Source organism: Chenopodium album, chromosome 8 (genome assembly GCF_948465745.1).
Source record: "Chenopodium album chromosome 8, dcCheAlbu1.1, whole genome shotgun sequence".
Lineage (NCBI taxonomy): Eukaryota > Viridiplantae > Streptophyta > Magnoliopsida > Caryophyllales > Amaranthaceae > Chenopodium > Chenopodium album.
Window position 1 is genome coordinate 47055026 of NC_137841.1, and position 12470 is coordinate 47067495.

Genomic DNA, 12470 nt, shown 5'->3' on the forward strand with positions numbered 1-12470 from the left:
GATTTGAGCACTGTTAAGCAGGGAGAGAGAGAAGGGCTGCGCTCATATGTCAGGCGGTTCAATCTGATAAGAATTCAGATTCAAGGGCTGTCTGACGAGGTAGCTTTTACAGACTTTTTCAAAGGTATGAGAGACGGGTTGACTTTTAAGTTCGACCTCGTCAGAAAAGGGGCTTTCACCCTACAGGCGGCCCTGAGGGAGGCGGAAAGCTACATTCAAGCTACCGACCTCTGCTCGCCTGGTAGCCAGTCGGACTCTAAGAAGTCCGACAAGCAGAAAGACAGCCGGTCAGCTCAGCCGGCCAAAAACAAAGAAGAGAGCAAGAAAAGAAAAAAAGTCTGGGCGGTTACTGATTCTGACCAGCCGTCCCAGAAGAAAAAGAAAGAGTTTAAACCGTACGTCCCCAAGTACGAGTTTAACAAAGATTGCAATTCCATCCTCATGGAGGTAAAGGACCGACTGTCCATTGAGAAGTCGAATCCTATGAAGAGTTTTGTCTAGTCACGGAACAAAAATAAATTTTGTCAGTTCCATGAAGAGGTCGGCCATGACACCAACGACTGCTTCAGTCTTCAGCGTGCGTTGGACCGTCTGGCTGACAAAGGGCTGCTGAAGTCCTACATTTCTAAGTCCCCAGCCGGGGCAAAAAAGAAAAACAAGGGTCAGTCCTCCAAGACTACCCCCCAGCCTGCTAGTAGCTCGGATACCGACAAGGAGTCGGTCTACACTATAGCAGGCGGGTTCTCATGTGGTGGCCCTACCATCCGGGGCACCAAGAGCCATCTTCGAAAGATGGTCAAAGATGATGATGAGCAGGCGGAAGCCAGCTCCTCCTTCCCAGACGTCCTGATCACTGAGAAGGACAGGGGCAGCGTCCGCCGCCCGCATGATGACCCGGTGGTCATTGAATGTAAGGTTGCCAACCAGCTGGTTGGACGGATCCTTATAGACACCGGCAGCTCATCAGACATCATCAGCCTCCGGTGCCTGCAAAAGCTGAAATGCAATGTCAGCAGCATGCATCCGGTCACCCACCCCTTGGTTGGTTTTGGGGGTGGGATGGTCTACCCAGCCGGGAGAATTGACTTACCCATCCGGCTGGGGGAGAAAGGTCAGGAACGACACATTGTCGTTAGATTCTTGGTCGTTGAGGAGTTGACCGCCTACAACATCATCCTTGGCAGGCCAACCCTTAACGTAGCCAAGGCAGTAATCATCCCGTCTCTCATGCTCATCAAGTATGAGAGGGATGACGGCTCTGTCGGTTCCTTAAATGGGGATCAGAAGACGGCCCGGGAGTGCTATCTCTCAGCCGTCCGAGATACTGTGGCCCCAGGCGGTCAAGAACCAATAGACCTTGACAATATCAAGGATGCCGACCCAGCTCCTGCCCCACCAGCAGCCGGAAAGAAAAGAAAGGCTCCTCTGCTGGTGGAGGTGCAAAAAGAGAAAAAATAGAAATCACTGACCGGTGAACGGTCAGATGAGCTCCGTCCCCAACCGGCTGGCGAAAGCATTGATCTCGTTCTGGACGACAGCCGTCCAGAACGTACTGTTAAGGTTGGGACGGTTGCTCATGCTACCTTGGGGGCAAGCTTGCATCTTCTGTTGAAGGAATTCAAAGACATTTTTGCCTTTGAAATGGAAGAGATGCCAGGCATCAGCCCGGATCTTGTTGTCCACAAACTCGCCGTGGACCCCAAAAAGAAGCCCATCCGGCAAAAGAAAAGAAACCACGGCGAGGAAAGAAGTCAGGCGGCAGCTGCCAAAGTCAAAAAGCTGCTAGACGCCAGGTTCATTCGGCCTTGTAATTTCCCCGACTGGGTGGCCAACGTGGTCCTTGTGAAGAAACCGAATGGGACCTGGCGCATGTGTGTTAATTACACAGACCTCAACAAGGCGTGTCCAAAGGACAGTTATCCGCTTCCAAAGATCGACAATTTGGTCGATTCTACAACCGGTCACGCCTTGATGAGCTTTATGGATGCCTACTCCGGCTTCCATCAGATACCCCTGTGGAAGAAAGATCAAGAGAAGACGACCTTCGTCACTGATCAGGGGCTATTCTGTTATACTGTGATGCCGTTTGGCTTGAAAAATGCGCCTGCCACTTTCCAACGGATGATTAATACGGTCTTCATTAATCAGATTGGGAGGAATGTGGAGACGTACATTGATGACATGATAGTCAAATCCAAGCTACAGACGGATCACCTTGCTGATCTCCGAGAAACATTCACCACCCTCGGGCGGCATAAGGTTATGTTAAATCCTAAGAAATGCGTCTTTGGTGTTGAGTCTGGGAAGTTTCTCGGATTCCTGATTGATCAAAGGGGGATAGAGGCTAACCCCGAAAAGATACAGGCGGTGATTGACATGAAGTCACCCCGCTCTGTTAAGGAAGTTCAGAGACTCACCGGTTGTCTGGCCGCCCTAGGGAGGTTCCTCAGCCGGTCAGGTGACAAATGCCTCTACTTCTTCCAAGCAATCAGGAAGAAGACTAGATTTGAATGGGGGGATGATGCTGAGGCGGCGTTCCAGAGGTTGAAAGAGCATTTACATTCTCTGCCTAGGTTGGTCAGTCCTTTGCCTAGGGAGATGTTGTACATGTATTTAGCCGTCTCAGACCATGCCCTCAGTGTCGTTCTCCTTGCTGAGCGAGACGGCGTGCAGCTCCCGGTTTACTTCATTAGCCATGTTCTTAAAAATGCTGAACTCCGGTACCCCATGGTTGAAAAATTTGGCCTTGCTTTGTATATGGCATTCAAAAAATTGAAGCCTTACTTTTTGGCACATCCGGTGGTGATTTACACGGACCAGCCACTCAAGCGGCCAATGTCTACCTTGGACTCATCCGGGAAAATGTTGAAATGGGCTATTGAAATGCAGAGCCTTGAAATCACTTACGAACCAAGAAAGGCAGTGAAAGGTCAGGCGTTTTCCGACTTCATTGTGGAAATGACTCGTCCGGTGGCTCTGGATAATCTTGATCAGGTTTGGAAAGTGTACGTAGACGGGAGCTCTACAAAGAACGGCTGTGGTGCAGGTGTAATTTATGAGTCTCCTGAAGGAGACAGATTTGAATATGCACTACGCTTCAAGTTTCAGGCCTCTAACAATGAGGCGGAATATGAAGCCCTGCTAGCCGGCATACGCATGTGTAAGGCGGCAGGGGCCATGAAAATTGACGCCTACTCTGATTCTCAATTGGTTGTTAGCCAGTATGAGGGAAGTTATGAGGCTACCCATCCGGCTATGATTAAATATCTTCAGGCAGTCAAAGAAGAGACCAAGGCACTTGAGGAATTCCGGCTGAATCAGGTGCCTAGGTCGGAAAAAAACCAGGCGGATGCATTGTCAAAGCTGGCATCTTCCGCCTGCCATGATACGCCTCGGTCAGTCTTCTAGGAAGTTCTTGAAAAGAGAAGCATCTATGAGGATCCCGTTGGAATTTTGGACCGAAGCTCTACCTGGATGGATGGCATCCGGGCCTATCTCTCAGACGGCACACTTCCTGATTCGCCACAGGAAGCAGCCGTCCTGAAAAAGCGAGCCGCAAGATTCGAGTTGAAAAATGGAGAACTCTTCAAGGCGGGGTTTCTGAAGCCTTTGTTGAAGTGTGTCACCCCAGAAAAGGGGAAAGAAGTTCTCGAAGACTTGCACTCGGGATTCTACGCCTCTCACATAGGCAGCAGGTCCCTAGCCGTCAGAGCCAGACGACATTACTTTTGGCCCACTCTTGAGGCAGACGCCAAGGAGTTGGTGAAGAAATGTGACAAGTGCTAAAAATTTGGCAAACTCATTCACCGTCCGGCTACTGATCTGACGGCCATCCACAGCCCAATCCCGTTTGCAAAATGGGGCATGGACATTCTAGGTCCTTACACGCCTGCTCCAGGCAGAAAGCGCTACATCTTGGTGGCTGTGGATTACTTCACCAAGTGGGTGGAGGCTGAGGCGGTTAAAAACATCAAGACCTCAGACGTAATTTCCTTCATCTGGAAGAATGTTATCACCCGGTACGGGGTACCCATGTCTATGGTGTTTGATAATGGTCCTCAGTTTGAGACGCCTCAGCTAAAAACTTGGTTGGGAGATCAGGGGATCTCAAGTTATTTTGCATCTGTTGGCCGGCCCCAAGCAAACGGCCAAGTTGAAGCTTTCAACAAAATCATCTCAGACGGCATTAAAAGAAAATAGAAAGAGCCGGTGGCTTATGGGCAGAAGAATTAATCCATGTCCTATGGGCCATCCGGACAACAGCGAAAGGGGAAACCGGTGAAACCCCATTTCTCATGGTTTACGGTGCTGAAGCCGTCTTGCCCATCGAGCACTACGAGCCGACTCTCAGAGTCATGTTGTATGATGAAGAGGCAAATTGGGAAGCAATGCGCCTGGCATTGGATTCACTCCCAGAACGCCGGGGCAATGCCGCCTTGCGTCATGAGATTTACCGTCTGAGAATGACTAGAGCCTACAACAAACAAGTACACAAGCGTCCTTTGAAAGTTGACGACTTAGTGTTACGAAAAATGGAGGCAACCGGTAGGGCCAATGAGTTGGGAAAGCTAACACCAAATTGGGAAGGTCCCTACCGGATCTATGAAGAAGTAAGGGACGGCACCTACCGCCTGGAAACCCTAGACGGCAGGCGCCTGCCTAGAACTTGGAATGTAGACAATCTAAAAAAGTACTACTTCTGAGAATGTAACTTTTTGTAAACAATGAGTCAATTATTGAAGATTCAGTCTTTGTTTGCAAAATTGAGTTATTGTTTGATTATCCATCCGGGTAATATCCAGGCGGATTCCCCATCTATCTAACTAAGTTCGAGACTTAGTGAAGGTTACATTTGTTTATCCACCTGGGTAATGCTCGGATCCCTTGTTTATTTAAGTTGGATACTTGGTTTATTCAACTGCTTGACTATCCGCCTGGGTAATACTCAGACGGATTCTCCATTTATCTAACTAAGTTTGATACTTAGCATGATCAAGTATTTGCCCGTCCGTCTGGGTAATACCCAGACAGACTCGTTTGCTTAAAAAACCAAGTTCGATACTTAGTGTAAATTCAACACTGATTAAGAAACTAAGCATAAAAACGTTTAATGGCTATACAACCGGTCTAAAACAAGACCAGAGGCTAAAATGGCCGGATGGTTGCTCTTTTTATAAAATCGCCTGTCCCAACATGGACAAAGGCGTCCGGCGACACCCCTCCGGGTGCAATCATCGCAGAGAACAGATTATCTGTCGGTTCTACGTATCCATGCAGACGGCAAAAATTGAACGACCAAATTGGTCAACTCATAGCCGTCTGACCGAAATAATCTACGAAGAACGAATAAGTTCCTAAATACCGGATGCCCATAGGCATCAGTCGGTCACCGACTGAAGTTCTCACTTAGGTTATTTATTCCAAAAATTGCACCTCACCCCAATTGGGGCAAGAGTTCAATGGCTATGAAATCTCTACCAAGACGGGAATAAGCCGTCTGGGTAGTGACCGAAACGCCTGTTGGTGTACGGCTGTGCACTTGGTTTGGGGCAATCACTACTGTGATTGATTGACTTACAAACATATCATGCTCTTTGCAGCATCAGACGTTTTCAAGTCAATCAACCAGCTCCAATTGAAACCAATCACACAGCCGTCCAGGGGCAAGGACAGCCAGACTATTGACTAGTTAGGCAAGAAATCGCCGCATGATTTTCATAAGTTAGGCAAAAATTAAAAATTCAAATGCAAAATGATCAAAACCGACTTAGTCGGTGCATTTCATAAAAGTTCATTCAACCAAACGGTTGCAATGGATCAAATGTTAACCGGACCCCGTCCGGGAGAAAGTAATTGTTAATTAACCCGACTCCACAGCCGGTAAATACAAGGATACTCGGCACGCAGGCCGGAAAAAGTAAGTTTTGGCATACAGCCGCTCAATAAAAAGAATTAAAAGAAAGCAAAGATTGGCATACTGCCGCTGAGGGGTCACTTCTGGCCTGCAGACGGAGCTTACTGGTTCTCCTCCTTCTCCTCACCATCTGAGGGAATTTGGTGCACTTCACCAGATCCAGGAAGCTCAGGCGCGGTCGGCTCATTGTTGTTGAGCCAGGCTTCGAAGGAGGCAGGCTCTGGCTCGCCTTGCTCTCTCAAGTACACCACGTACTCGGCATAGCTGTGTGCCATTGTCCAGATGCTATAATCAGCGTCTGGATACAAGGCAGCCCAAGCAATCTTCATACGGGCGTCGTTGTCAGCATCACTCTCAGCAACAAGGCGGTTTTGCTCCGCCTCCAGGGTTGCTGCAAAGTTTTTCTGAGCTTGAGCAGCATCCTTCTCCAGCCTCTCAACCTTGGATTTCAGTTTGCCAAGGTCCGCCTGGGCCTTATTGAGCGCCTCATCAGCCTGTTTGGCGCTCTCGTCTGCTTTCTTCTGGGCCTCCTCCGCCCCCTTCTTGGCCGTCTCAGCATCCGCTACCCGCTGGTCGGCCGCCTTCAGATCTAGCTCCAGCTGCTGGATTTCAGACGCCTGTGTCATAATTATTGCTTTAGTTTCAAGTTCATTTACGATAGTTGAGTGGAAAGCAATATTATCAGCGTCTATGGCGGACTTCTTGGCCCTTTTTACCTCTTCCCGTTTGTGGGAATAAGGACGTTTGAGCCCGTCCACCCGCAGCATGGCCTGCAAAAAAGCAGGCGGTATAAGAATTGCAGGCGGGGTAAAACACTTGGAAAAAATAACATTGAATTGACAAGTTTCTTACCTCAGCCAGAAGGGATAGAATGCGTTCAAGATTGAACGTCTCTATCCTAGGAATATTGTCCTTATCCCTCTTCCGGACGGCATCCAGCATGGCCTTGGCGTGCTTCTGGACGTCTGGCCAGCGGGGAGATTGATCTGCACCACAATCAATACGTGATGAGTGCAAAACTAAGGCAGCACCTATCTGCTGCTGACCGTCTGAGGATGACGTCTGTTGGGAGTGGGATTTCACCCGTAAAGGCCACCCCAGCTCAAGCGAGGATTCAAAAGGGTTCTTACCTTCAGAGCCGGCCAAGCGGGAAACGCTTGCAGGCGTGGTGAACCCCGCGGCTGCTGAGGGGTTGACAAGATCAAGGCACAGGCTGCCGCCTACCTTCTCGAGTCGCCCCGCTATCCGCATCGTCTTAGCCCCGGCCGAGGCGCCAGGAGTTGACGCAGAGGCGGACCTTTTTATCTTGTTAAGAACGGCTGGGGCCTCCTCTCTAGCCCGTTTGAGGTTCTTCTCAAACGATTTCCCAACTTCTGCCCCCTGTGAAAATAAACAAGTCAAGGTTAGTATCCGGGCAAGACAGTTTATATAATAAACTTAAGAAAGGGTCAGGCGCTCAATACCTTGGCCCTGAGCTCGGCCGCAACTTTCTCCGCAAGCTCTTTGCGGATGGCCGCAGAAGACCGCTTGGGGGTTTTCTCCGTCTGCAGCATGTTCAATGCTTCTTCTGCAAAAAGAAAGAAATTGGTCAACATCATAAATCAATACCGATAGAAAAATACTACAGACGGTATGAACTCAGGTGCATACGTTTATTAAACATGTGCCCTAGCCCGCAGGCGGCTAAGAAACATTCATCCCTGAACCAGGCGCTCTTGGGAATCCAGTTCTTAGGGACTTTTATTGTTTCCCCGGTTGACAGAGTTGCGCCTGTGAGGCCGAAAAAGTCTGCCTCAATTATTTTGTCAAAGTCGTCCTCTGGGATCCGGGAAAGAGCGCACTTCCTGCCCAACAAGTCAGGCTTCTTATTGTACAGACGGAATTCATAGTTTTCCCGTCTGGTTGGGGCTGACATCAGGTAGAACCTGTGTTTCCAGCCATCGAACTTGGAGACCTTGTCCAAGGTCATCATATATTGCGGCTGCGTGGTTAGACTGTACCACGCCCTCCAGCCGCCTGGGCTCCTACTGAGGTAGTGCATGCTTGCAAAAGCCTCCCAGCCAGGGTTAAGCCCTTGGAACTCGCAGGCGGCAACATACCCCAGAATGTTAGTCCAGGAATTGGGGGTAAGTTGCCAGAGCCCAAGGCCGTAGCCTCTCAAAATTGCCTTCACCGCCTGGTGAAGGGGGAAGCGAAGGCCGGCTTTGAACGCCGCCTTATAACAGCCAAAATAGCTGTTGGCGTTCTCTTGATCATCCCCCCAAGGTGCCCAGCTCAGGCGGCACCCGGATCTTATACCCGTCTCCAAGCGGGTGCATTTTCTTAAAGTTCTCTAAGTTCTCCCCCATTTGGATCCGGTCTTTGGAGGAGACGTGGATGCTGAAGGGATCGTCCTTCTCACTCCACTTTTTCCTTTCTTCCTCCTCGCTATCCGGAAGAGGGGGCAAGTCATCGCTGCTCTCAGAGGTAGAGGCGGAGCTGTCACTCTCCGTCTCCCCCTCACTTTGGTCCATGGGGGCAGAGGCGGCCTAGTCGCCGCCTTGATCACACTCTTCCAAGAAAGAGTCAGCAGGGGTTGAAGGGGTGCGCGGAGGGGATCTCTCCAGAGCCGTCTGGTCTCCCTGACCAGACGTTTCTCTCTCAGGCGTTTGGCCGCCTGAGCCTTCGCTTCTGTAATTTGGATCAGTGGTCGTCTGCATTGTCCGAGCCATGGTGTCCTGCACAGACACATAACTGGTCGGAATCCATGGCAAAGGGTGGTCCCAACACCCCGAGCCGGCACTCCCAGTCCTAGACTCAGCCGTCCCTGGTGACCCGCTGGACTCTAACCTAGGTTGTGCCGTGTGTGTTGGTGATGCATCCATTTATTGCAAGAAATATATACAAGCGGTGAAAAAAGAAAAGAGCTGAGAGAGACAGAGACGGTACCTTTGGATTTGATATCTGAAGGAAGGCGGGTCCGGCTGGGTTGCGGAAGAACAAAGTTTCTTGCTCGCGCCTGACTCAAACGGATGACTTCTGCTCTCTCAAAGTTTCTCTCTAGAAAATTTTTGTAAACGTATAAAATTATGAGGGTAAAACGGCTATATATAGAGGGTAAATATGGGGGCATTTCCGTAATTTACCCGGAAGGTGAACGGTTACTCTGTAATGGTAAAATTACCACCAACCGAAGCATGACATGTGTCACAGATGCCACGAGGCGTGCCACGTCACATCTGTGAGGGGCAAATGTTTAGGGTAATTTCACCCTGCCACGTGGCCCAATCAGAGGGTGACACGTGTCAGCCCCAAATTGGTCCAAAATGGACCAATCCCTGCTCGACACGTGTCATTCCAGAAATCAAGGGAAAAGGCGGCCTTCAGGCCCAAATCCCGAGAATGCCGCAAAACGGCGCAGCCCACCAATGATTAGGGTTCAGTGACCTAATCAGGGGCACAATTCCCAATTACCCTATAAATAGGGAGATGTCCCTCATTTTGAGGGCACGTTTTTACCATTTATTACATCTGCATTCTCTTACAACAGAGAAACACCTGAGCTTGGAATCCAAGCAGATCCCCACCTAAATTTCCGTACTCTTTATTCCGTTTCAAGTTACTAACTTGACCGTCGGAGGCGGAGCTCCAACCACCCGGAGTCTCCGTTATTTTGCAGGTACAGACCGGCCAGACCAGACTTCGTGCCGTAACTCTCCCGAGGGACAAAAACACCCAAAACACTAAGTACGATAAGTGCAAGGTAGTGTAAACTCAATTTATTTGCTAACATGATTTTAAAACCAATTCTAATAATTAATCCAATAAATTCAAAACTCATTATTCCAAAACCGATTCCAATGATTCAATATTCAAAATAATAGTTAATAAAACCAATTCCTTTATTAAGAAACAATTTCTTTTAATCCAATTCCTCACCCAAGTGTGCACACCCCCCAAGCTAGTCTCCTTATATTACAAGGCTATTCTTGAGAAAATACCCAGTTATACAAAGTCCAAGACCTTATCAATAAACCAAATCTGCATAGTGGGATTACTAACATGCTTATAAAGCATTAATAATAATAATTCAATGGTTCAATAAATCCTTTTAATATCAATAGTTCCTTATATTATTTAAACCGATAAGTAATCCAAACCATTCAAAACATGATTTAAAAATCAATCATTCAAATACTTTTATTAAAATAAATACCTTCAAACATAATTTATTCCAAAATCAATTTAATTCAATCACCAATCAAATCATGTAAAACATGTTATTCAAACCAATTACTTTCAAAGGTATCTAGCCACCTAAACGTACCTTGATCCTTGCTAGAAAAACCACACAAAAAGAACCTCAAGAATCTTGATTGAACACACCCTACAAATAAATATAACCTTAATCAATATAAGGTTAACAAATAATCACAAATAATTATATTAAAACCTCCCAACTATATGTACATGAACCTTTCAACATAAACATTATTAAAAAAAAAGTGATTTTATATAATTAAAACTACTCATAATAATTAATTATAAATCCCCCATAACAACAACAACAACAACAACAACAACAACAACAACAACAACAACAACAACAACAACAACAACAACAACAACAACAACAACAACAACAACAACAACAACAACAACAACAACAACAACAACAACAACAACAACAACAACAACAACAACAACAACAACAACAACAACAACAACAACAACAACAACAACAACAACAACAACAACAACAACAACAACAACAACAACAACAACAACAACAACAACAACAACAACAACAACAACAACAACAACAACAACAACAACAACAACAACAACAACAACAACAACAACAACAACAACAACAACAACAACAACAACAACAACAACAATAATAATAATAATAATAATTGAATAAAAGAAGAGAATAAGAAAAGATAAGAAACCAAGGAAAAGAGAAGAATTGGATTTGCGTTGGAAAGAATAGATAGAAATTGTAGAGGCTCTAACTCCTTTTATATAACTCCTAATTGGGTGATTCTTGATCCTAACCTCAAGAATTTTTCTAGAGGAACAATCTTTTGTGAAATGTCAATACCCCAAAAACTGACCAGAAGTTCCCGAAAATTGGCTTCAAAGATAAACGGGATGATTTGTGTAAAAAGAGGAGAAAAAAAGTAGAGAATTGGTGTGAATAAGTGGGAATAATTAAGGTCTATCTATAGTGTTGAGGGTGTAGAAAGGATAGAGTTTAAGGTGTGATATGATTACTAGAAAATGTGATAAGTTTTTGGGGTTGTTAAGGTACTTCAATCAAATTAAGTCTAGATTAATAGTTGGGTTAAAAGATAAGAAAATTTAAATGGATATACATATGGTTAGGAGAAGAAAGATAGGAACAAAATGAGATAATGAAGAAGAGAATTAGAGATTAATTTAAAATATAATAATGATCAAATCACGTTTCCAATTATTTTTATTTTATTATTTTTTTAATATAAAAACGAAAATAATAATAAAATAATTGAATAAATAAATATTTTAGATAATATAAAATTAGTTAAATACATAATGTATATTAGATATTTCTCTTGAAATAGCTAGTATAATAAAATATGGACCGACCTTAAAAAAGATAATTAAACCTATATTATTAATTTATAAATCCGAAAATAATTAATTATTCAAATGATTAAATACTTATATTTGGCGCCAAAATTCAAACATTATTTTGGCTCCAAATAATGAATCTACTAAAATACCCTTTGTTTAGGGTAAAAATACCCCGTATACGTGGACCAGTCCCGTAGCGACACGTGGCCCAGTGAGAGGGTGACACGTGTCACTATGGGAAGATGGCACACATTCAGGTTAAAAGCACTCAAGAGCACAGACCAATCCTGTAGCGACACGTGGCCCAATGAGAAGGTGATACGTGTCACTACAAGAAGACACCACGTGTTTAGGGCATATAAAACCCCTGAAATCAGCACAAAAAGGGGCCTCATTACATCATGGCCCAAATCCCGAGAGATATCCCTAAAAGCCGCAAAACGACGCCCCCATGTTACACGTGGCATCGCGTGATTGCGCAGTCACGTAATTTTAGGGTACAAACCCTAAAAAGGGCACAAGTTCCCACCCCTATAAATACCCCAATCATTTATGATGGGAGGGATGGATGATGACATTACAAAGAAAAGAGCATTAAATAGCTCCAACTTCTCTCTACTTTCTCTCTCTAGCCTTTTCCGTTTCCGATCACTAACTTAATCGTCGGAGGCGAATATTCCGACAAAGGAATATTCGTTGTTTTGCAGGTGTCTCAGTCTCGTTGTCAGGAGAACGTGACCAGTATCCGAGGAAATCCAAAAAATCCCTGAAACATTTGGCGCCATCTGTGGGAATACTCGTCCGTTATGGCAATAGACGGTTAGACACCTAATCCAGGCGAGGACGGGCATGTAGAGGATATAATCCCTACAATGCATACCAAAAATCCGCTGATCGCCACATTTCAAGAGGCTGATGACCCTCCTGTTACTGCAGCATCTCTGAAGGCCGCACT